This window comes from Suricata suricatta, chromosome 10, assembly GCF_006229205.1.
Source record: "Suricata suricatta isolate VVHF042 chromosome 10, meerkat_22Aug2017_6uvM2_HiC, whole genome shotgun sequence".
NCBI classification, from domain to species: domain Eukaryota; kingdom Metazoa; phylum Chordata; class Mammalia; order Carnivora; family Herpestidae; genus Suricata; species Suricata suricatta.
The window spans coordinates 36,279,104-36,302,229 of NC_043709.1; the positions used below are offsets into that span (position 1 = coordinate 36,279,104).

The window sequence follows — 23,126 nt, forward strand, 5'->3', positions numbered from 1 at the left end:
AATACCATATGATCTCACTCATGTGTGGAATTTAAGAAACAAAACAAAAGAGCCAAAGAAAAAGAGAAAGAGGCAAACCAGGAAGAGACTCTTAACTATGGAGAACAAACTGATGATTACCAGAGGGGTGGGGGTGGGTGGTTAAATAGCACTGGGGATTAAGGAGTGCACTTGTGGTGATGAGCACTGGGTAATGTGTGGAAGTGTCGAATCACTATATTGTACATTTGAAACTAATATTACACTGTATGTTAACTGACTGGAATCTAAATAAAAACTTTAAAATGGCCTTATCAGATAATGAGTTTATGATGGAAATTCCAATACAAATCATTAATATTTAATTCAGATCACCAAAGTCCTTGAGAGATCATTTTAATTCTTCTGCACAGACCATTCCGAAGAAATTACCCTGTTTGTGTTTCATATTACACGACTCAAATATTTGTTATGAGACTTTGAATATGTAAGAAATCATCTTCCCATCAGCAAATAATGATGAAAAGGAAAAGAAATATTTTTTGTACTAATATTTTTTCATAAAGTATAGTTAACTACCTACCGTTACTTTGGGTTGTCATTTTTTATGTTTCTGTGAATGTGCTTGTGCAGGGAATATATGAAATTGAACCGGGGAAAGAAACCTAAAGTCAGTTTACCACAATAAGAGCTGTTCTTACATAACCAGGAAGTGAGCAGTAATTTTGGGGTTTCCAAAATAACACAAGGATTTCAACTGAAATGCTGTTCTAAAATTAAAGGAAATATAAGGACAAATAAATGACTTACTTTTAATAGATCATGAAATCAGATGCCTCATTTTTTTATTGGAAGCGGTGTAGGTAAAAAAACTAAAAAGTATGAAATACCTGTGAGGTATATGGAGCACCCTTTTTCAGCCATCATGCTGAATGATGAGATGCTTAAAATGAATCTTGTGGTAAATTTATGTTTTATTTGTTGATACAACTTTCTATTTGTATTTAGCATTGAACAAGTAACTGTTTAGTCTTGCTTAGCACATTTATTTTAAAAGTGATTTTATCATGAAAGACTACTGAATACTGAAAACGAACCATAGACTGAAGGGGGAGGGGGCAGGAGGGAAGAGGGTGATAGTCATGGTGGGGGGCACTTGTGGGGAGAAGCACTGGGTGTTATATGGAAACCAATTTGAAAATAAACTATTAAAAAAAGTGATTTTGGTAAATTTTATCAAAAGATCCAAAATGTATTCAGAATTTCCAGAGGAAATGTTTGTGCATAAAAAGTATTTCAACTGGGTGCATGGGTGGCTCAGTCCATTAAGCATACGACTCTTGATTTTGGCTTAGGTCAAGATCCCAGGGTCTTGGGATCTCTCTCTCTCTCTCTCTCTCTCTCTCTCTCTCCTCTACTTCTGCCCCTCTCCCTTGCTTGTGCATGCACTTTCTCTCTCTCTAAAAAAATTATTTCAATTAACATGTCTTTGTTATTTGCTTACACTTGCAATTTTGTTTAATTCAGATACTCCTATACACTGATATAAATATAAAATTCATTTCTTTATGTCTATATACTTATAACTCTATTTGGATCTAGGGTTTATATTTTTATAACATTTTATTATTTATTGCTATTGAAATTTGTATCAGCTCAGTGTAAACCAACTCATCAATTTGAAAGAGCAAGAAAACTGGTATTGGTTTCTTAAATTTTATTATTTGTCCTTTTTTTGGATTGTTGTTTTTATAACTACAAACTTCAGCTAATATTGTTGGGCTTGCCAGACATTTTAGCAGAATAGACTAACGCAGTCTTCCTTGTACTTCTGCTCAAAAGCTATCACAAGACCAGGAGGCAGTACAAAGATTTAGATTTTTTGATAAATCATGACACCTGCAAAACAAACTGTAAATATATGTGTGTATAAAATGACTAATTTCTTCTTCAATATCTCTAAAGTCTATTTCTTTTCTTTTTAATGTTTATTTATTTTGAGAGAGGGAGAAAGAGCATAAGCAGAGTAGGGGCTGATAGAGACAGGGAGATGGAGAATTCTAAGCAGACTCCCTGCTGTCATTGCAGAGCCCAACATAGGGCTCAATCTCATGAGTTGTGAGATCATGACTTGCGCTGAAACTGACAGTCGGGCACTTAACCCACTGAGCCACCCAGGTGCCCCTAAAACTTATTGCTTCAAAACTTTTCAAATGAGCTAATGTAATAGCCTGCTAGTCCAACTTCCTTTCTCCAGATTCATTTGCCTCCTACCACTCAATGAATCAGCAAGTATTTACTGAGTGCCTCTCACCATAGTCAGCAGGTTTCCAGGAATGCAAAGAATTATTTATAATGACTAATAATTCATTTCTGTTCTCAGGTGGCTCCCAGTCTCATCATGAGGAAAAGAAGTCAACAAATGCCATTATACTTTGTCACTTCTCTTAGAGCTAGGTGAAAAAGCAATAGTGGAGGACCCAAAAAGGGACTAGAAAACTCTGTGTTTGAAGCAAAAATAGTCATTCTAAAACATAATTTAAGTATATCACTTCCTTACCTTAAATATGAAAAGTCTAGAGCCCTCAACAGTGACCTATGGTTTTCATATGTTATTTACACCTCTTCCCAGAGGGCATTTGGAAGTGAGTAGTGTATTCTTATCTAGTGCCACCTAATAAATTATCCCAATTTAGCAGCTTGAAACAGCAAAGGTTTATTATCTCATGAGGTTCTTTGGATCAGGAATTGGAATGGTTTACACCTCTGGTTGCATTGAGGTGATGGTCTGGCTGTTGGTCAGAAATATGGTCATCTGAATGGGTAGGAGAATCTGGTCTGTGCTCACTCATGTGGCTGTTCATAGAAAACTTCAGCTCATTGACCTGTTTAGAGGTCATGGCAGCTGCCTTTCCCCAAATGAGTGATTTAGGTAGGGGTGTGTGTGTGTGTGTGTGTGTGTGTGTGTGTGTGTGTGTGAGTATGACAGAGAAGACAGAGACAGAAACAGAGACAGACAGACAGAAACCAAGACAGACTCCACAACCTTTCATGATCCAATCTCAGAAAGGCAATTGATCACTTCTGCTTTTATGCCATTGATCACACAGACAAACTCTAGTGCAAAGTGGGAAAAGACTACATGAGGATGTGAATACCAAGAGGCTAGATGATTGGGGGTGGATGCCTGGGTGTCTCGGTTTGTTAAGCATCTGACTTCCACTCAGGTCATGATCTCATGGTTAATAAGTTTGAGCACTGCATCGGGCTCTGTGCTAACAATTCAGAGCCTAGAGCCTGCTTTGGATTCTGTGTCTCCCTCTCTTTCTACCCTTCTCCCACTCTCTCTTTGTCTCTCTCTTTCTCTCAAAAATTAATAAATACTTTAAAAAGTTGGTTTTTTTTAAAAGAGTCTAGATGATTGAGGGCCATCTTGAAGACGATATCTTTGGTTTGTTATAATGACTGGAGACTATTATTAGCATGGGCAAAGACTAAGAGTTTTAAAGTCTCGAACAACAAAGAATTGTATCCTCTCTTTAAACTGCCAACAGTATTGCCAAATAGCTCTTCTAACCTTTGTGCACATTACCTTTTCCCTTTTGTAAACACCTGGCCCTCTCTGTACCTGGCTTCTGGCAATTCCCAGTAAAATACTATTTCTTCTGATTTCCACAAATCTTCTTTCTGGCTGCAGTGCCTTCTTTACTTTGGCAATCTTTCAAACTCCCTCCTTAGGGCTTAGTACAAATACCTTCATCTCCTGGATGCATTCCCTGATCGCAGTAAGCAGATGAGTCCTTGCTTTTCTCTGCCTGTTTACGTTGTTGTTATAGTACGTACAGTACTTCTTACACTGCTGTAATTACCTTTACCAACTATTCTCCCCAGAAGACTGTGAGTCTCAGCAGAAACATGTATAATCTTAGTTTAATCTCAGTGTCCCCATACCTTACACAGTCCCTGAACATAGCAAATACTTCTCTCTTTTTTTTGTATTTTTTAAAAATAGTTTATTACCAAGTTGGTTTCCATATAACACCCAGTGCTCTTCCCCACAAGTGTGCCCCTCCACGACAATCAGCCCCTCCCCCCCTCTCCTCAGTCCTCAGTTTGTTCTCAGCATTCAAAGGTCTCTCATGATTTGCCTCACTCCCTCTCCCCAACTCTTTCCCCTCCCTTCCCCCTTCCCATGGTCCCCTATTAGGTTTCTCCTGTTAGACCTATGAGTGACAACATAATGGTATCTCTTCTTCTCTGCTTGACTTATTTCACTTAGCATGAATCCCTCTAGGTCCATCCATTTTGCTACAAATGGCCATATTTTATTCTTTCTCATTGCCATGTAGTATTCCATTTGTGTGTGTATTTTATATATATATATATATATATACACACACACATCTTCTTTATCCATTCATCAGTTGATAGACATTTAGGCTCTTTCCATGATTTGGCTATTGTTGAAAGTGCTGCTATGAACATTGGTGTACATGTGCCCCTATGCATTGGGGCACATGTACACCAATGTTCATAGCAAATACTTCTTAATACAGGTTTGTTGAATGAATGAGCCACTTAGTGAGATGTTGTCTAGGTTTGCGTACTTGTGTTTACAAGGATGGTGGCATTTAAGAGAGAAATGAAAAATGTAAGAGCTTGAGAACTGACATGCTCTGTTTCAACCCAGATTCTGCTTTGTTCCATCCGTGACCTATTCAAGTGAAAATCACCTTCACATTTCATACTATGTTTTTTAAATAGATATCTTATGTCTTTGACAAAAGGATAACTGAAAGTTGTATTTTCATAGATCATGTTTGTAAATTTTAGGGGACACTACCTGATTAATACACTTATCTTTTGGAAAATGTTCAGGAGTTTAGGTTCCAGTACAAATCAAGAAAGAATAATCCTGCCTCAGTACATTTAATGATGTTTAAACGTTGAACTTCAAGAGTTAATACATACAGCTTGTATGTTACAGCCACTATAATTTATTAAACTGGATCTACAATAATAGGATAAAATGTTACTCTCCTAAAAGAGATATTACAAATAAGAAATGGGCTAAGTTATGAGCAACAGTAATCTGAAGCTATGAAAACTGAAGTTAATGCAATATGCAAATTCATAACTTAAGTTATGAATAGCTTATTAACTGAAGCACCTGTGTTATTTAGGAATAATTTAGTAGCCTCCTAGGGCTTGGAGCTTTACTTCTGGTGTTTGATCCCAGAAGTGTTTGTTTTTGTGTATTTCTATTTACGAAAGATTCAAGCTGTCAGTCATGACCGTGCCTTGGCTGACTTCCACCAAATCTTCCAGATACTGACATCCTGGACCTTCACATGCTCCTAAATTCTTCTGCTGCTCTCAGAAACATGACTATTTCAATGTATACTCATTGATTCAGGTAGCCTTTTTTGCAAAGAGCTATTCAATATCAACTATATGTCAAGGGTATATATGGATAATAGAGGTCAAAAACAAAGACACTTTTTGCTAGGTCTCATGATGTTTACTTTCTAGTGGACAGATATAGGAAGTGCTAATCTAGTAAATTATTATACAATAAATAAATATGGTAGATAAGAATGTGAACCACAGTGCAAATAAATCAAAGTAAAGGGTGAGTGAGTGACTTCCCTTAGGAGGTGATATTTGAACAGAGTCATGAATTATAGGAAAGATTTGCCATTTGAATATCTGGGGAAAGAGAACTTTAGACAAAGAGACCAACAGGCACAAGATCTCCATGGTTGGAACATGTCTGGCATATATGGGAGTCAGAAAGTTAACAAGTGTAGTTGGAGCATGTCAATGGATTGAGAGGTGCAGTATGAGACACAGGAAGAGCTAGATCAGGAAGGAAGACGATGGAAAGGACTGTAGATTTTATTTTAAATTCATTTGAGAGCCATTGAATGAAATTCAAAAACAGAAGGGATGTTTTGGCCCTCCTATGCTGGTAACATAATCATTAGCTCCTGAATCTACAGCTGTGACAAAAGGTCTTCAAAGTATCTAAAAGTAGAGGTGGCTTGGTTTTGAAAATGGTATGTCTCTTCTATTTACAATGTTCACATATCATGGAGCTTCAATACAGAGACTCATCCTGACTCAAGTTTAGGAAGTCCTTTCTCCTAGATCTAGTCTTACCTGTTGGTTAGACAGGCACTCAATTCTTCAGTCATTCTCAGCCTTTTTACCTCCCTTGTCAGGGCCATATCAGAGAGCTCTAAGGAATCTTTCCCCTCCACACCTCCTCACCTCAAGAAAACCCAAATTAACCCCCAAAATTCCAACATCTCAAATCCCATTTTGGTCTTCTTAAGACTAAAAATGGTTAAATGGATTAGGACCCTAAAAGTACAATTCTTTAAAAAATTTTTTTAAATATTTATTTATTTTCAAGAAAGGGACAGAGTGAGAGTGGGGAAAGAGCAGGGAGAGAGGGAGACACAGAATCTGAAGCAAGCTCCAGGCTCTGAGCTGTCAGCACAGAGCCTGATGTGGGACTTGAACCCACAAACCATGAGATCATGACCTGAGCCGAAGTTGGATGCCTAACCAACTGAGCCACCCAGTCGCCCCTAAAAATACAATTTTAACACAACCAGATAATGCCAAATATTCCCTACTCATTCAGTGTCTTAACTGATCATTATTTTACAAATTGGACTACATTCAATGGCTATTCAAGGCCCAGAACATAGGACTGCTTAAGAAAATTCTTTTTTTTTTTAAATTAAGCATTTTTTTCTTTGGTGTAATTTATTTTATTTTTTAAATGTTTATTTAAAAAAATTTTTAATGTTTTATTTATTTTTGAGAGACAGAGAGAGAGAGCATGAGCAGGGGAGGGTCAGAGAGAGAAGGAGATATAGAATCCAAAGACAGGCTCCAGGCTCTGAGCTGTCAGCCCAGGGCCCAACACGAGGCTTGAACCCATGAACCATGAGATCATGACCTGAGCCGAAGCCAGATGCTCAACCCACTGAGCCACCCAGGCACCCCAAGAAAAGTCTTAACCTATTAACCTTAGATTAAAGATTATTTACTTTAAGATAGTTCTTACCTCTGCGGTGCCTGGGTGGCTCTGACTTCAGCTTAGGTCATGATCTCACAGTTCGAGCCCCATATCAGACTCTGTGCTGACAGCTCAGAGCCTGGAGCCTGCCTCAGATTCTGTGTCTCCTTCGCTCTGCTCTCTCCCCCTCCCCTACTCACACTCTGTCTCCCTCCATCTCAGAAAATAAATAAACATTAAAAAAAATTTTAAGATATTTCTTACCCCTTTCCTCAAAAACTCTCTTCCTCACTATTATCAAGACCGTGCTTTTTCCATGTAAGTTTTCTGTAATGGAAAATCATTAAAAACGAATAAAGGAGCACCTTGTATAAACAAGGATAGCAGAGGCAGAAAGAAACTCAGTTATGTGTATGCCCCCTTTGTACTTCGTCTTCCGGGACTCCATGCTTTAGGACCTAAACTAAACCTTCACTTCTGTCTTTGAACAATATTGTTTTAAATAACCCTTAGACTCCAATCAATATTTGAAGTAAAAATTTAGATTAAAAAACACAAAATATTCTTAAACATGAGCATTTGTGCTTTGAGGATTAGACAAGCAATAATATAAAAGTGACTAACTTAGCCTCTCTACACTTCTTTATTACCTACCGTATGCATAGTGCGTAATGTCCATTGATTCCAACAGCGCTACATGGAACAGCTACCTGCAGCTACACTATTATAAGACTCTGTAGAAAGAAAATAAATTTGAGCCTCAACACCATAAAGGCATTTTTGGTCATTAAAAAGTCTAAGCTGTTAAAATTATGTTGTAATTAAGATAGGTAGCAGAATTCTTAAATTCATATGGAAGTCAAAACGATTACATACAGCAAAGCAAATACCTTTACAGTAAAACATAGGGATTTGGTTATGTTGTATGTAACTGAATGATAATCAAATTTTATTTGTTGTGTTCACCTTCAAGTTGACTTGTTTCTACACACGTATTATTAGAAAATAACATTTGAGTGATTTATTGTAATATAAATTTAAATGAATTCAAAACAGAGAATGTTGTGAATGTTTAACTGAACTGCCATGATTTTAACTTTTGATAATTTGATCAAGATTTTGTGTAAGACCTAAATCCAGGAGGCTTGTAGGCAATACTTTTCCTTCACTTCTCAAAAATAAACTTAGCCAGCTTAGGTTAGAAAAATGATATCAGTAAGCTTGCAAAGGAAAGGTTCAGCCCACTTCACATTTCTTTTTGGAGATGGAATGTAGGTTTAAAAAAAACATTACAAATAATAATGATTCAATTATCGTACAATCAAAACAGATTTCTTAAGAACTAAAAGAGCACAACTTATTTATTTATTAATAATTTATTTATTTTTTAATTTACATCCTGTCAGTTAGCATATAGAGCATCAATGATTTCAGGAGTAGATAGATTCCTTAATGCCCCTGACCCATTTAGCCCATCCCCCTCCCACAACCCCTCCAGCAACCCTCTGTTTGTTCTCTATCTGTAAGAGTCTCTTACATTTTGGCCCCCTCCCTGTTTTTATATTATTTTTGCTTCCCTTCCCTTATGCTCATCTGTTTTGTATCTTAAAGTCCTCATATGAGTGAAGTCATATGGTATTTGTCTTTCTTCGACTTACTAATTTCACTTAGCATAATACCCTCTAGTTCCATCCACGTTGCTGCAAAAGGCAAGATTTCATTCTTTTTCATTGCTGAGTAATACTTCAGTGTGTGCGTGCGTGTGTGTGTGTGTGTGTGTGTATACCACATCTTCTTTATCCATTCATCCATTGATGGACATTTGGGTTCTTTCCTAAAAGAGTACAACTCTTTAAATTCTACTTTGAATTTACCTGTAAGCTCCCCACTTATTAAAAAAAAAAGTGGCCTTTACCCATTCTATAGAAGTAAATTAATAAAATTTGAGGTACACAATTTGAAGATATATCTGTTCAAAATACATGTGGAAACATTGATAATAGACAGGTGTAGCTAACATTTATACAGAGAAGAGAAAAATAGGGAAAGGAAACTTAAAAATATTTAAAAATTGTATGATTTTTTTCACTCCTGACAATAACCTTTGATGTGGACCAAATAAGCTGTAAATTCTAGGCCTTTAAAAACAAAGGAGTATCAAAGGGAGAACCAGAGAGAATTTGTTATAATATAGAGGTTAAGAGCTCAGGCTCTGGAGTGGGACAGTCCTTGATTTCAGTCTACATTCTGTCTCTTATTAACTGTATAATTTGAGGTAAGTCTCTTATTTCAAGGCTCAGTTGCCTCATGTTTAAAATGAGAATAAAACTTGGAAGTTTAAGTAAGATCATGTATATGAAGTACTTGATACAATGCTTAATTCATTGTTGACACTAAACAATGGTTGTTTCAGGACACCTGGGTGGCTCAGTCGGTTAAGCAGCCAACTTTGGCTAAGGTCATGATCTCACAGTTCGTGGGTTCAAGCCCTGCATCAGGATTTGTGTTGACAGCTCAGAGTGTAGAGCCTGCTTTTCTGATTCTATGTTTCCCCCTCTCTCTGACCATTCCCTGCTCAAGCTCTGTGTGTTTCTCTCTCAAAAATAAATAAATGTTAAAAATAAATAAATAAACAATGATCATTTCCCTTCATCCATTCAACATCTATTTTTTAGGTACCAGGTATATATGCAAGATGTTCTGCTAGCTAATAGGAATATAACAGGAGCAAGACTTTTGTCATGGAACTTAGTAAGAAGAAGAGAAATTAATCCAGTATAAGAAAGTGCTGTGGAAATACTGGGAGCACAAGATCGTTCTTGAATAGGGTGGGGAGGAGGGAAACCACAGAAGGCTGCTTGGAGGAGATGAATTTTAAAAGTTCAGAAATGCAGGAATGGACAGGAGTTAAACAAGAAACAAGGTAAGAAGGTGCTCCAGACGGATGAAACAGCATTAGCAAATGGGCCTATTTTTTTTCAGAGATGCAGATGGACATAACCTTCCCTATCATCATCTCTAGTTATTTGTATTTAGTGTGACCTCTGTCTAGCATACTTTTCTGCCTCTTTGTATGGTCCCTGCCCCATTCCACCTCACCTATGCACTCTGGTTTCTAATGGTCAAGTAAAGGGGTTGTCAGGACTTATAAGGTCATTTAGTACTGTTTAAACCACATGAAGTAATATGAAATTCATCTTCAGGGCCACAAGAAGTCATTGAAGGTTTTTAAACATGTTTGTGCATATTTGTGTGTGTGCACGTGTATGCATATATGTATGTGACAGTGTTGCTTTCTAGAGGGCACTCTTTTTCATTGTGCTTTACTTACATAGCATCAGCTTACCTTGAGAAAAGGAGAAATGGATCTTCCTGGATGCTGAGAAAAAAAGACCACAGATGAAATGGTCGAGAAGCTGAAAGTTATAGCATTAATTTAAGGTTTAGCACTATAGTCAGTGTGAAAACAGTATCTGCTGTGATACTAAGCTGATATATGCAGCAAGAAGAGAAACTGAACCCAGCAGGGTATAAAGGGATAAATGTTCAGGACGCACAGCCCAAAAGATACCGTGACATCTGTGGTGATAACAGAAGCATGACTGTCTGCTGAGAACTCACAAGAGGTCTTTACACCAGATTACGATGCAAGAAATGGACCATATGGGCCAAACAGAGGAGAAATTGTGAAAATAATTTGATATGCCTATTATACTCCAAATAGGCTCCAAATTCTTAACTTGACTTAGAAAGTCCTCTGATGTCTATTCCCTCTTTACCTCCCTTTCCTCATCTCTTGCCACACGCCCAAGTTGTCCCTGGGCTCTCAGTTTCCTTACACCTGCTTCTCATGCCCCTCTGCTTATACACATGGTTTCATTTTGCTAGATCATCCTTTCATTACTCACTTGCTTAATTCCTCCCTAGCCTTCGGATCTGTCCTTGTATATTGATTCTTCAAGAAAGCCTTTCTAAGCATAGTATATGCCTCTGGTTACGTTCTTCTTTGTCAGAACACTTCCCACACTACTCTCTGCCCCAACAAACTATAACTTGTGAAGGGAAGGATCTAACTGTCTATACAGACAGGGATCATGGAATCTATGATAGCACTATTACATAGTGGCTGTCGAGTGTTTGTTGGGGACTGGATCTGATTTGCCAGTTGACAGACTGACTGACTGACTGAATGAATGAATGAATAAGATAAAAAAAATCAAAACACAAAGCCTTAAAAGCACACATTAAAAGAAAGAAGGGACATCAGGGCGCTGTAATGATGCTTTACCCATAATGTTGAAAAAGAGTTTACTGCTTATCTTTCTACTGCTTCATTATCAGTGTATAAAAATATAACAGATTTCTGTATATTGATTTTGTATCTTACTGCATTGATTTATCAGTTCTGGTAGTTTTTATTGGAATCTTCAGGGTTTTCTATGTATAGTATGTCATTTTCAAGTTGTGAAAGTTTTACTTCTTCCTTGCCAATTTAGATACCTTTTATTCTTTTTTTCTGTCTGATTGTTGTGGCTAGGACTTCTAGTACTACGTTGAATAAAAGTGGTGAGGGGGGACATTCCTGTCTTGTTCCTGACCTTAGGGGAATAGCTCTCAGTTTTTCACCATTGACTGTGGCTTTATTTTATTAAGGTATGTTTCCTCTAAGCCTATTTTGTTGAAGGTTTTTAACTTGACTGGGTGCTGCACTTTATCAAATGTCTTTTTTGCATCTATTAAAATGATCATATGGCACTCAAATTTAACTCCCTGGGAATTATTTAATTGCTCTTGTTATAATTAACTCAATCTTTACAATGGAATTAAGTCAATATGTATACAAGATTGTTCAGAACCTCATGGAATCAGGAATCAATGAATTAATGATACCAATTATGATTAAATAAAATAGTGAGTGTAACAGAAATATTTGTCAAAATGATGTCATAACCATATCAGCAAGGCTTTCTGAATTTAAGCCAAGATTCCTTAATTTTTATAGAAGACTGGCAAAGCCCAGCCAGTTGATGATCAGTATCTATGTGCTCTCGTCTTGGCACACTCCTACACTACATTCTAGCTGCTTATGATGTAGGGCCAAGAGTTCAAGTTCTGGACAACTAATGTGGGCCTGAATGATGTGTGTTCTCCAAGCCTGGTTTCTAAACCTTTGAACAAGATACTCCAGATCCTTTTTTTACCTGTCTGCTATCTAGCTGCAGAAAATCTTTTGGAAGTCTCCAAGACCTTAAAGTAGAGTGGAAATATATGACAGAAGTGTAGGTCCCTGATAACCATAAAGAGTAAAGTCTACCACTTCCTGCCTTAGATGTGATATAAGTAAAAAATAAATCTCTACTATGGTAGGCTATCAAGATTTAGGAACGGTTTATTGCAGTAGATAGTCTAATCTGAATAATATAGGGGATATGAAGAAACTCCTAAACTTAGTCTGATGCTTTCCTCTCTTAAATACCACCCAACATGCTCAACCTTGCTATATATTGAATTATCATTAACTGTGTACCAGTTGGTCTAAACAAAGATAGAATTGCTCTGGATATTGCTAGGACATCTATTTAGCAATTGTTTCCTGTAGTTTTACAATAAAAAATGTGAGTCAAAATTAAAAGTATATAGTAATTACCATAAAGCCAAAATATTCTCCTTTTGTCCCACAAAACACTAAAACACTTTAGTCAATTCTTAATAATATTTCTTCTCCCACATGCTCTGTATTTTCTGAAGGATCTTTTTACTAGACAATTTCCTACCAGTAGAAAAAAAATAACGGGCTTCTAGGGAGTCTGATTTAATGAAAATCCATATTCGTAATTGAAACCTATTTTATCAAATCATATCATGACACACTCATTCAAATTGAAGTTAATCCTCATCTTATTTCCTCTTATAAAATGAACATGCTTTCCACTTTCTATTTAAAAAAAACAAAATTTTATGCTAGTTTCCAGACTGACTAGCTATTAACAATATAAAACTTCTCATTCTTTAAATACGTAGAAAAAGTTTGGTCATGATGGCTAACAAAAGTAGTACAATTATTTCTGAAGTACTATATGTTATTTTTATTTAATTATACCCAGAATTCACATCAGAATAACAAGGAGTCACTGTTATTCTGAAATAGCATTTTTGGATTCCTGACTTTATGGGTGAATGCAATGTCCCCCTTAATCCTAAAAGGAAGTGAGCATTTTTTATTAGTCTATTTCTCATTTTATAGGTGAGAACACAGATTCAGAGCAGGAAGGTAACTTGCTTAAGGATCCACAGCTAATAAGTGGGAGATCTGCATTTGACCCTAATGAGATTGGCTCTGATAGCCTGACCTTTTAATGACTAAATGCATTAACCAGAATTTTTCAGACTGGAGAACTTACAGATTGTTGAGAATGTATCTGTGGTTCCCTAAGGGTCTATTGACCCTAACTGAGAAATACTACAATTAACTACTAAACATAACCTTATTGTGTTATATGTTGGTCGAGTACAACTATAAACACGAATTTACATAGAAATTACAAGGCAGTTGCATGACGATAAAAGAAGCTATAAGATGACCTAACACGTGTGTACATGCATGCACATCTATCTATCCCTCCCCTTATTCACCCAGTTATTGAGAAGTGGACTTGGTTGTGTACAAATAGAGACTTTAGTTTTCTCTAATCACTGCCTTTGCAGTGCTCTGGAAACAGTCTCTAAATCTAGGTCTGCAAATGTCTGTAACACCAAGACTTTAAAACCAATAAAGGAGAAAGGATAGTTGAAAGAGTATCAGTTTCCATATACTCAATTTCTTATGTGTTCTTTCCTCAGACTGATCTTGTTTGGAGGGATCTGTGGGAAAGGCTTAAAGTCAATTTTCCCCACTCCATCTCTCCCTCCCTGTGTCTCCTGTCCTGGTTCACAGAAGAAAGGCACACACCTCAAGAATCTCTCTGGATGTCAAAGAAAGTGATTTCAAAATATTGATGTAAGAAAATGTGTCACTGTCCATGGATAACCGAGGACATATACACCGCTTTAGGACTTGTGCCTTTCCCTGTCTTGTAGACATTTCTGTTAAAGCTGAAAAACTGACACTTAAAATGGATTGGTTTTGTTAATTGTTGTTTAAAGAAAACCTCTTCCATCTTGCCACTCTTGCCAAAGAACGCATCAATTTTGAAGGGGTTCCACAAAAGCAAAGCAAATAACATACGGGTAAGAAATATTAAAAATTGAAAACAGCCTTTTTCATGTATTTAAATATAAGCAGTTCTTTTCAACTCCGTCATCTTCAGGACATGTTATTAATTGAAAAGGAAAACTTTGAAGAGTTAAAGCAGTATAGGTTAATGAAGTAGATCCTTTTAATATAATCGGAATATTTTTTGAGACCACCAAAATTTTCAAGATACATTGGATAAAACTCATGGATAAAATTTTTATGATTTCTTTCAGAGTTGGTATGTATTATTCAACAAAGAAGTTTGAACCTGTTTTATCAAGTCATATCATGAAATACTTATTCTAATTATTCAGTTCTCCTCTTATCTTATAAAATGGCTACATTTTCTACTTTTTATTAAGAAAAAATAAAGGTATATGCTAGCTTCTAGACTGGTTAGGTTTTAGCAATAGAGAAGTTTCCCTGAATTTAGTTATAAGCAAAGTTTGATCATGATGTCTAGTAAAATTGGTAGTGTTCTTTCTGATTTCATATAGAGTAATTTAATTATTCCCAGTGACAAAGTAACAGACCCTGGTATGTGAATGTACACATATTTAACAAGGAAATATTTCTGGGTAAGTAAATTATTTATGATCTAGGCTTTGTATTTCATGCATTATTTTTTAAAATTAGTAATAAGAAATAACGCATTGATTTACAATTTTGTTTTATAAATCATTATACAATTGTATGAATTAATCTTATCTTGGTTGAGAGGATTCTATCTTACAAGACATGTTCTGTACTATATTTCTCAGTGTTCTTGGTAATATTTTAAGTACTTAAAAATTTTTTTTAATCTTTATTTTTGAGCGTGAGAGATAGAAACAGAGAGACAGTGAGAGCAGGGGAGGAACAGAGGGAGAGGGAGACACAGAATCCAAAGCAGGCTCAGCTCAGAGCCCAATGCGGGACTTGAACTCACAAACCCGCAAGTTCACGACCTGAGTCGAAGTCAGATGCTCCACCTACTGAGCCACCCAGCTGCCTCTGTTCTTTGTAATAGTTTTGAAAATGAGTTATTAACATGCTTACTTGCCTATAAAAATGCAGTTAGACTTTCCTTATGACAAAGTGCTTTTTTTTTCTGTTTTCCAAGTTTTATTTTAAAGAGGTATTGATATTTCTTGAATATGCCTCTTTATTTACTGGTATGTGTAATTGCAGTTAAACTGCAACATAATGATTTGTCCAACTATTAGCGTCATCAGTTCAAGTGCAACAACTTGCCTGGGATATAACAATGTTATGTTTGCAATCATTAGCATTATTGGCTTATTAAATAAGTCCAATGATAGCCATTTTGTAACATAGTGTTGTTTGGGGATGAGGAGACAGAATCAGTAGCCATGCTATAAGCCAACATACTGTATTTTGCTAAGATTTTTGTTGCCCTAATTTAGATTTAGAGAACACTATCTAAGCTGTGGTACACTGCAATCCATGTTACATCAGGAGTCTGCGGGGTGTGCCAAACAACTCTATGAACAGGCAAGGGAGAGTGTAATTTAATGAAACAAACAAGGATAGGACAGGCTGCCGCTTCAAAAGGTCACAGATAGTCAATTTAAGGTTATAGTTTTTTCCTTTCTACTTATGAAGAACACGACTCTGGGTTGGATTCACTGTTTATTAGATTTTCTGTTCCCTATTTCCTGATTTACTTTCACTTTTGTAAAAGCACATTCTCAAGTCCCTTCTTAACAAAGAGGTCATCAGAGGTAATCCTACATCCATGAAACCTTTAAAATGGCTTTAGTTAGCCCTTACACTTGATTAGATATTCTGGCTGTTTATTAAATTCTGGCTAGCAAATCCTCCCAACAGAATTTTGAAGATGCTACTTCATAAGATTCTAGCATCCAGTGTTACTGCTAACATTTTGAAGTTGGTATAATTCTTATTTCTTTGTAAGACCTATTTTTCTGCCTAAAAACTTTTAAGGTTTTCCCATCATCCTTGGAATATTGAAAATTCCAGAAATGCCTTACTGTGAGTTTTGGGTATTTTCCCCCATTTTTTATGGGGGAAGTATTTGATGAGTTCTTTCAGTCCTAGAACTCCTGGCTCTTTGGCTCTGGGAAGTTATTTTCTGTCATTTCTTTAGAATTTCATCTTTATCACCTTTGTTCTCTTCCTGGAAATTGTAGTATATGATATTAGACCCTCATCAGAAAGCATTTTCTTTAAGATTTTATTTTGAAGTAATTACTACCCCATTGTGGGACTTGAACTTTATAATCCTGAGATCAAGAGTTATATACTCTATCAACTGAGCCAGCCAGGTGCTCCAGATAGTATTTTGATAATGTTTTTTTTTTCTGGTTTGGCAATGAGAAATAGTTTTACTATCTAAGTTGCATAGTAATCAAAAATAGCTAAATCTGCAGCTCAAAGGTTTTTTTAAAGCTATTTAAAGCATATGGAAAAAGAAAAAATATATTATGTTTAAAATATGCATTAAAATTTGGACTAATTTATCTTCCAAATATTTCTGAGTACATTGAAGGGAGTTTTAATATAGTAGATAAGAGAACAAATCAAAGCAAGATAACCTGAATGGAAATCCTGGCTTCACCACTTTCTAGCTAGGAGGTATTAGTCAATTGATGTAACCTCTTTATGCTTCAATTTTCATCTTCTTTTTTAAGTTTATTTATTTACTTATTTTGAAATTGAGAGGGGGCGGGGGGAATCCCAAGCAGGCTCTGTGCTGACAACACACAGCCCAGTGCAGGGCTTGATCTCATGAACTGTGAGATCATGACCTGAGCCAAAATCAAGAGTTGGACCCTTGACCAACTGAGCCACCTAGGTGCCCCTCAGTTTTCATCTATAGAATGAGGTATCAATGATCCTATCCATAAGGTTGTGATGAGGGCTGGATTGTTATCTGTAACTGTAGGTAGGTTAAGCTGTATGAAATTTCTGTGTCAAACCATTTTTGACCTATAATTTCAGTTTCACATCGTTCAACTTAATATAAAAATTTCTTAGAACAACAGTGCCTGTCATATGGTGAAGACTATACAGGATAAGTCTTAGCTATGATTCAGTTCAACTTGATACCACAGAATAACAATTACAGATAACAGTTGTTTGGTAAGTTTTGGTAAAGCCATTTCAGAAGACTTCCCAGAATTGGAGAAAGGAAATGATTTTCACCTCTAGGTAACCAATCTTTTTGCAAATCAGTGGCTTTCAAATTATTTGCTTTTGAAAAACTGAAGGAAGACCTCATTGAACTATGAGTAAATAAGTTATTAACAATTATTTTTGGTGATAGATTACTGTGCTGTTTTTACTTAGAAAAATTTCAAATAATTGGGTGATGTTTGTATTAAAAAATATTATCATTCCTATCAACATATTTATATAAGCATATTTTTAGTTCTATATGACTATAAAAAATAGATACGGAGTTGATCCTAAATTTGTTGTATTCTAACATTAAATGATATTAATCTTTGCATATATTAACTAATATTTTAAAATTTAAATTTATGGATAATTTAATCCCATTAAGAGATTCATTTATTTCTAATTCTTTTATATTTATAATAAAATTTTACCTTTTGTTATTTTGGATGTCATTTGTAGAATTTGTTGCTTTGATGAATTGCACATCATATTAAAATTACTTGGTCCAGAAAAAAAAAATACATGCTAAACCTCTAGGAAATTTCTAACAAATTATTAAATTACACTTAATTTATATCCATAATCTAATTCTCTTAATTTCGTATAGGTGGGCATAAATCAACAAGTATGCTGCATAAGAAAAATGTTCAACTGGGGAATTAGATACCAGGTTTAACTTCTAATTTCTTGTAGTGGCACTTCTTGAGGCTTTCTCTCTTGGATTTAGTAAACACCATCTTCTCCACCATTGAGGCAAAGGAGTGAAAACTCTGGATTAATAATTTACAATTTGGATAAAGTTAAGCTATCTTTATTCCCTGAGGTTCTGGTTAAACAGACAGGGTTGGGACAGAGAGTGGGGCTATGACAGGTAGGTAACAGCTGAACTATTTGTTTTAATTTTTTTTCTTACATTTACTTATTATTGAGAGACAGAGAGAGACAGAGCATGAACGGAGGAGGGGCAGAGAGAGAAGGAGGCACAGAATCCCAAGCTGCTCCAGGCTCTGAGCTGTCTGCACAGAGCCCAGTGCGGGGCTGGAACCCACCAACCGTGAGATCATGACCTGAGCCGGAGTCGAACACTTCACTGGCTGAGCCACCCAGGCGTCCCAACAGCTGAACTATTTGTAATCAGCCATCAGAGAGATCATGGCCTCTTAATTATTTTTAACATTCTTCAGAATATAGGGAATTGCATCTTCTTTCTCACTCGAGTTATTAGTTGTTGAACTTAAGACTATCAGTAAGAAAATTTCTATTCAGTTCACAAACACAGAATGAAGCACAGATTTTTTATGTTGTCTAGTGAGGTTTTTGTAAAATCTCTAGAATATATCCTCTGATATAGGGAGCCACAACCCTCAACTTGAAATTCTAAATGCTTTATAGCTTTTAGACAAGTGCCACTATATCCAAGACATCCTGTGAACTGGAGATTACACCAGTACCTCAGTATATCTATACTACCATCTGTAAGACAAATTTCATGGTGACTTATTAAAAAAATCAAAATAAATAAGCCCATTTCTAAATTACCTGTTATTTAGAAATTTCTGGAAAAGTATGAAATAAAATTAAGATTATTACAATGAGCATTGTGGGTTAGAATTAAGGACAACTTTTAGTATTTTAATATTAATCAATTCTGTAAAAATTTATTACAGAATAAATGTACCAAAACCAGAAGAGAAGAAAAAACATGCAAAGAAAAATACAATAATTGTCCTGATAAAATTATGTTTATCAGCAATTCAACAGTCTGGATGAAAAGACTATTTTCCCAGTATCCAGATTTTTCTAAAAATGATTGTCTAACAACATTGTTTCTTTTGTTTGTTTTTGGCCACCATTCTCTAATTTATCATTGACCTAATCAAGTGAACATTGCTGGAGGCTGGGAAGAGAGAGACTCCAAATACATGAAAACAATGTTTAAAAACACAGCTCAGTCTTCTATAATGTAAAGATAACAGAGACAAAGTATAGATACAGGAAATACTAGTAAGAACAAAATCACAGACAACAGTTTGCAAATATATCAAGAAACCTGGAGCGTTCCCAACAGAATGCTCACTAATCTTGCACCTTTCAGTTTATACCACGTTTCCCTCTCAGGATACTGTAATTTAGAATTGATTCCGGCTTCACGTGTGCAAAGACAACAGATTCTGAAGTGCATTTGTGACTTTTCCTCAATATCTAAACCAATGACTAAATATATTACAACTATTCAAGGCGATGCATATATTTACTAACATAATAGTATTGACGAAGAGTGCATTTTGTTTTCCACATGACATTTTCTGTTTGGTAATAACATCTGATTTATTTAGTGGTCAGTCTTCTGGCAGCTTCAACATCTGTAACAACTTGAGAAACTGATAGCAAGTGGGGAATTTCTGACCCATTGAAATACCTGGTATTCTAAGATTCGTGCAACTTGTCTACCGACTAGAACTTTGATTCAATATTTTATATAATGAATGAACATTTTCAACATGCTTGGGTATTTGATTTCTCTGCCCTCATCAAAGTAGAAGGAAAAGAACTGAAAGCTTTGTTTGAGAATTCATGCCTTCAGTCTATAAACATTTCTGAAAGAACTTCCCATGCTCAGCCCTGCACTGACAAACTAAATGTTATATAATAGTGAAATAACAGCAAGTAGGGTGAGATAGAAAAACAACTATACTAATCCCAAGAATAAAACCGATGGTCATGAAAATTACTCTAAGTTGTTAAAATAAAGCTAAATTATACTTGTGATTTAAAAATGTCTGTTCATTATGTAAAATATTGAATCAGGATTCTAACCAATAGACAACAGAAGAACAACTACTAAATCAACCAATAAAACTGATGGTTATGAAAAGAACTCTAAATTGTTAAAATAAGAGCTAAATTATGCTTATGACTGTCTTTTTGTGAAAGCAAATAGGAATTGTGTCTATTTTAGTAGAATTTAAAATTTTGTTATTTTATAGGATTGTAACTTAAAATACATATTGTTGAAAATGTGACCTTTAATACTTAATTTGGTATTCTTATATAAAATTTTGTATTCTTATATAAAACTCGTTTATTGAAGCAGTGAATTTCACAAAAAGAGCAGGAATATGACAGTATTACCAGGCAATGCCTCACTTTTTCTTGAGAAACTTTTAGAATTTATTTTCATGAAAAATAACAATCTCTTAAAGGCCAGTAGAGAAATTTAATAAGCTTGAGATTAATTATGTTTGCATTATGTCTCAGAAAATAGACATTGTGTAATAAGGTACAGCTAGATTCCCTGGAGAAACCACGGTAGTTATTTTCAATTGGCTATTTCTATTAGATACAGGAATAGTACCAAGAAGCTTTAAAAATTTAATAGTCTTTGTCCTCCCTAGAGGACTAAATCAGTAGGTTGAAATGCAATGTTATTCTGGATTTCAAATTAGAATATTCTGAATTATGCACACACATTAATATTAGTGGTCATTCAGAACAATCATCAAACATTGCATGTGTTAAACTAGCCATATAGAATTCCATGAGTTCATAAAATATTGCTGTGGACAAGTAAGTGTTTAAATCAAAATTGAACAGAGAAGCCTCAGTTCTATAGCTTTCTGATCTGTTACATGTGCATTATCACATTTTGTGCTCATATGAGAGGCACAGTTTCCAAAATAAACACAAATGGTCACCATCAATCAAATTATTAACATCCTAGTGAAATTCAATTTGGCTAAAACCCCAACTTGACATTCACATGTCTGATCTCCAAAAGATGTTCTTTCTTTTCTGTATAATATATAATCATTGTTCTAGTCTAACAACATGCTTCAATGCTAGTTATTTCCAAAAATAGCTATATGTGATCACTCACGTATTTTGAAATGTAAAGTTGACCATTATATCTGAGCAAATGTTCATATTTACCTGCAACTTACTGATTTCTAGGCTTTCCCCAGGAGCAGTTTTGAGCCAACAATCATACCTTATTATTGGTATGTTTCTATAAAAGCATTCTGTTAACTGTTCTTGGCCTCCCTTTATATGTAATTACAGTTGTAAGTGCAAAGGAAGTAAAAATTAAAACTTGACCGGATGTTTGGTTCATCCATTGAATAAAAATGAAAACTTGCCATCGGTTCTATGTATTTAAAATCCACCTGTTTGTAACATGGTCTAGCGTAGCCTTTTCTTCTTGTGATTTCCAGAGGAAATATATTCAGATAATTTCTGATGGCATATTTCAAAATATTTTGGACTCTTAGCAACCTTATGGATTTATGATTCTTGATACATATCAGTTTTTCTTTCCATTCCTTACATTTGCATTACAAACGTATGGAGGTGTTTTAAATAATGAAAATAACTTTTACCTTATTTTCTTGAATGGTAAAAAGAAATTTTTTAAAAAATCTGTTTCCCTAAGCACAATCATGGAAACCTCAAAAGAATGCGTCTTTAGATGTAAGAAGATTGGGAAAAAAGAGCTTTTTAAGTAGTAATATTATATAAAATCACCAGATGACTTCTCCAAGCACCTATAGAAGATTTCTGTTCTCTTGGTAGACAAAACATTTGAAAGAACAAAATGAATGATTCTGTACCAGAAAGGAGCTGTTTCCAAGTACTCACTTTATTTTTGTATGTCCTTTCCTCACTTGTTAGTTTCTTGCTTCCATTTTTACTGATATTAACAAAAAGATTATTTATTGCCTATGTAAACTAAAAGGTTTATCACCAGGGAAAGACCTAGAAGCAATCACTCAAATTCTCTTCTTAAAATCTCTCTCCAAGAATATAAAGTCCAGGGTGTAAATCAAGTGTCTGACTGATGCTGCTAATATGACAATGGTACTTCTGATTCAAAGCCGAGGTTGCAAGAGGCACAGCCAGAAGGCAAAATTAAATGTGCAGTGTCTAAACTGAGTTCACTGATCATCTTGTTTCCTCTGAGAACCTCAAGCTGTGGTTTACAAATAGTTTTCTTGCAGAATGTGCCCTGGAATAGCAAACCGATTTTAACTTATCTGTTACATTGGGGCTTTGTTTACTCTCCTAAATGGAGAAGCAGCAGGATATTAAGAATGAATTCTAGAAAAGTATACCATCTAGAACCATTTCCCAAGCCTTTTGCTGTCGTCAAATGTTATGTAGACATAACTGGTTCAACAAAAACAAATGTTTTTGGGGGCGCCTGGGTGGCTCAGTCGGTTAAGTGTCCGGCTTCAGCTTAGGTCATGATCTCACGGTTCATGGGTTCAAGCCCCGCGCCAGGCTCTGTGCTGACAGCTAGCTCAGAGCTTGGCACCTGCTTCAGATCCTGTATCTCCCTCTCTCTCTGACCCTCCCCTGCTTGCGCTGTCTCTTTTTGTCTCTCAAAAATAAATAAATTTTTAAAAACATTTAAAAAAATGAATGTTTTTGTTTATTTGCTTGTTTGAGATGGCTTAGGGCTTTTTTTGTACTCTAATTTGTTTGGTAAATTTCTCAAAAGGGAATATGGATAAAAGTGGTGTAGACAGTGATTTCACCACAGCATACACATTTTGTTGCTTTCTTATGAAGATTTGATCTCAAATGAATGTAGTTTGGGAAATGTTGGCCTGGTAAAAGCTAATGTAATACCCTGCTTTAAAGAAACAATTATGAAAATTTTAATACTATCATTGATGATTCTTTTTCTTTAAGTGTGATATTAATGAATGAAAAGTTTTGAAATATTTTTCAATTCCA

The 23,126-nt window shown here is 35.4% G+C and overlaps 1 long non-coding RNA gene across 1 annotated transcript in view; it reads left to right on the top strand.

The window, feature by feature from the left end:
- The window catches only part of LOC115304880, a 32,866-nt gene that overhangs the window by 7,222 nt on the left and 2,518 nt on the right, over nt 1-23,126 (top strand). The gene's annotated exons all lie outside the window — the stretch shown is intronic.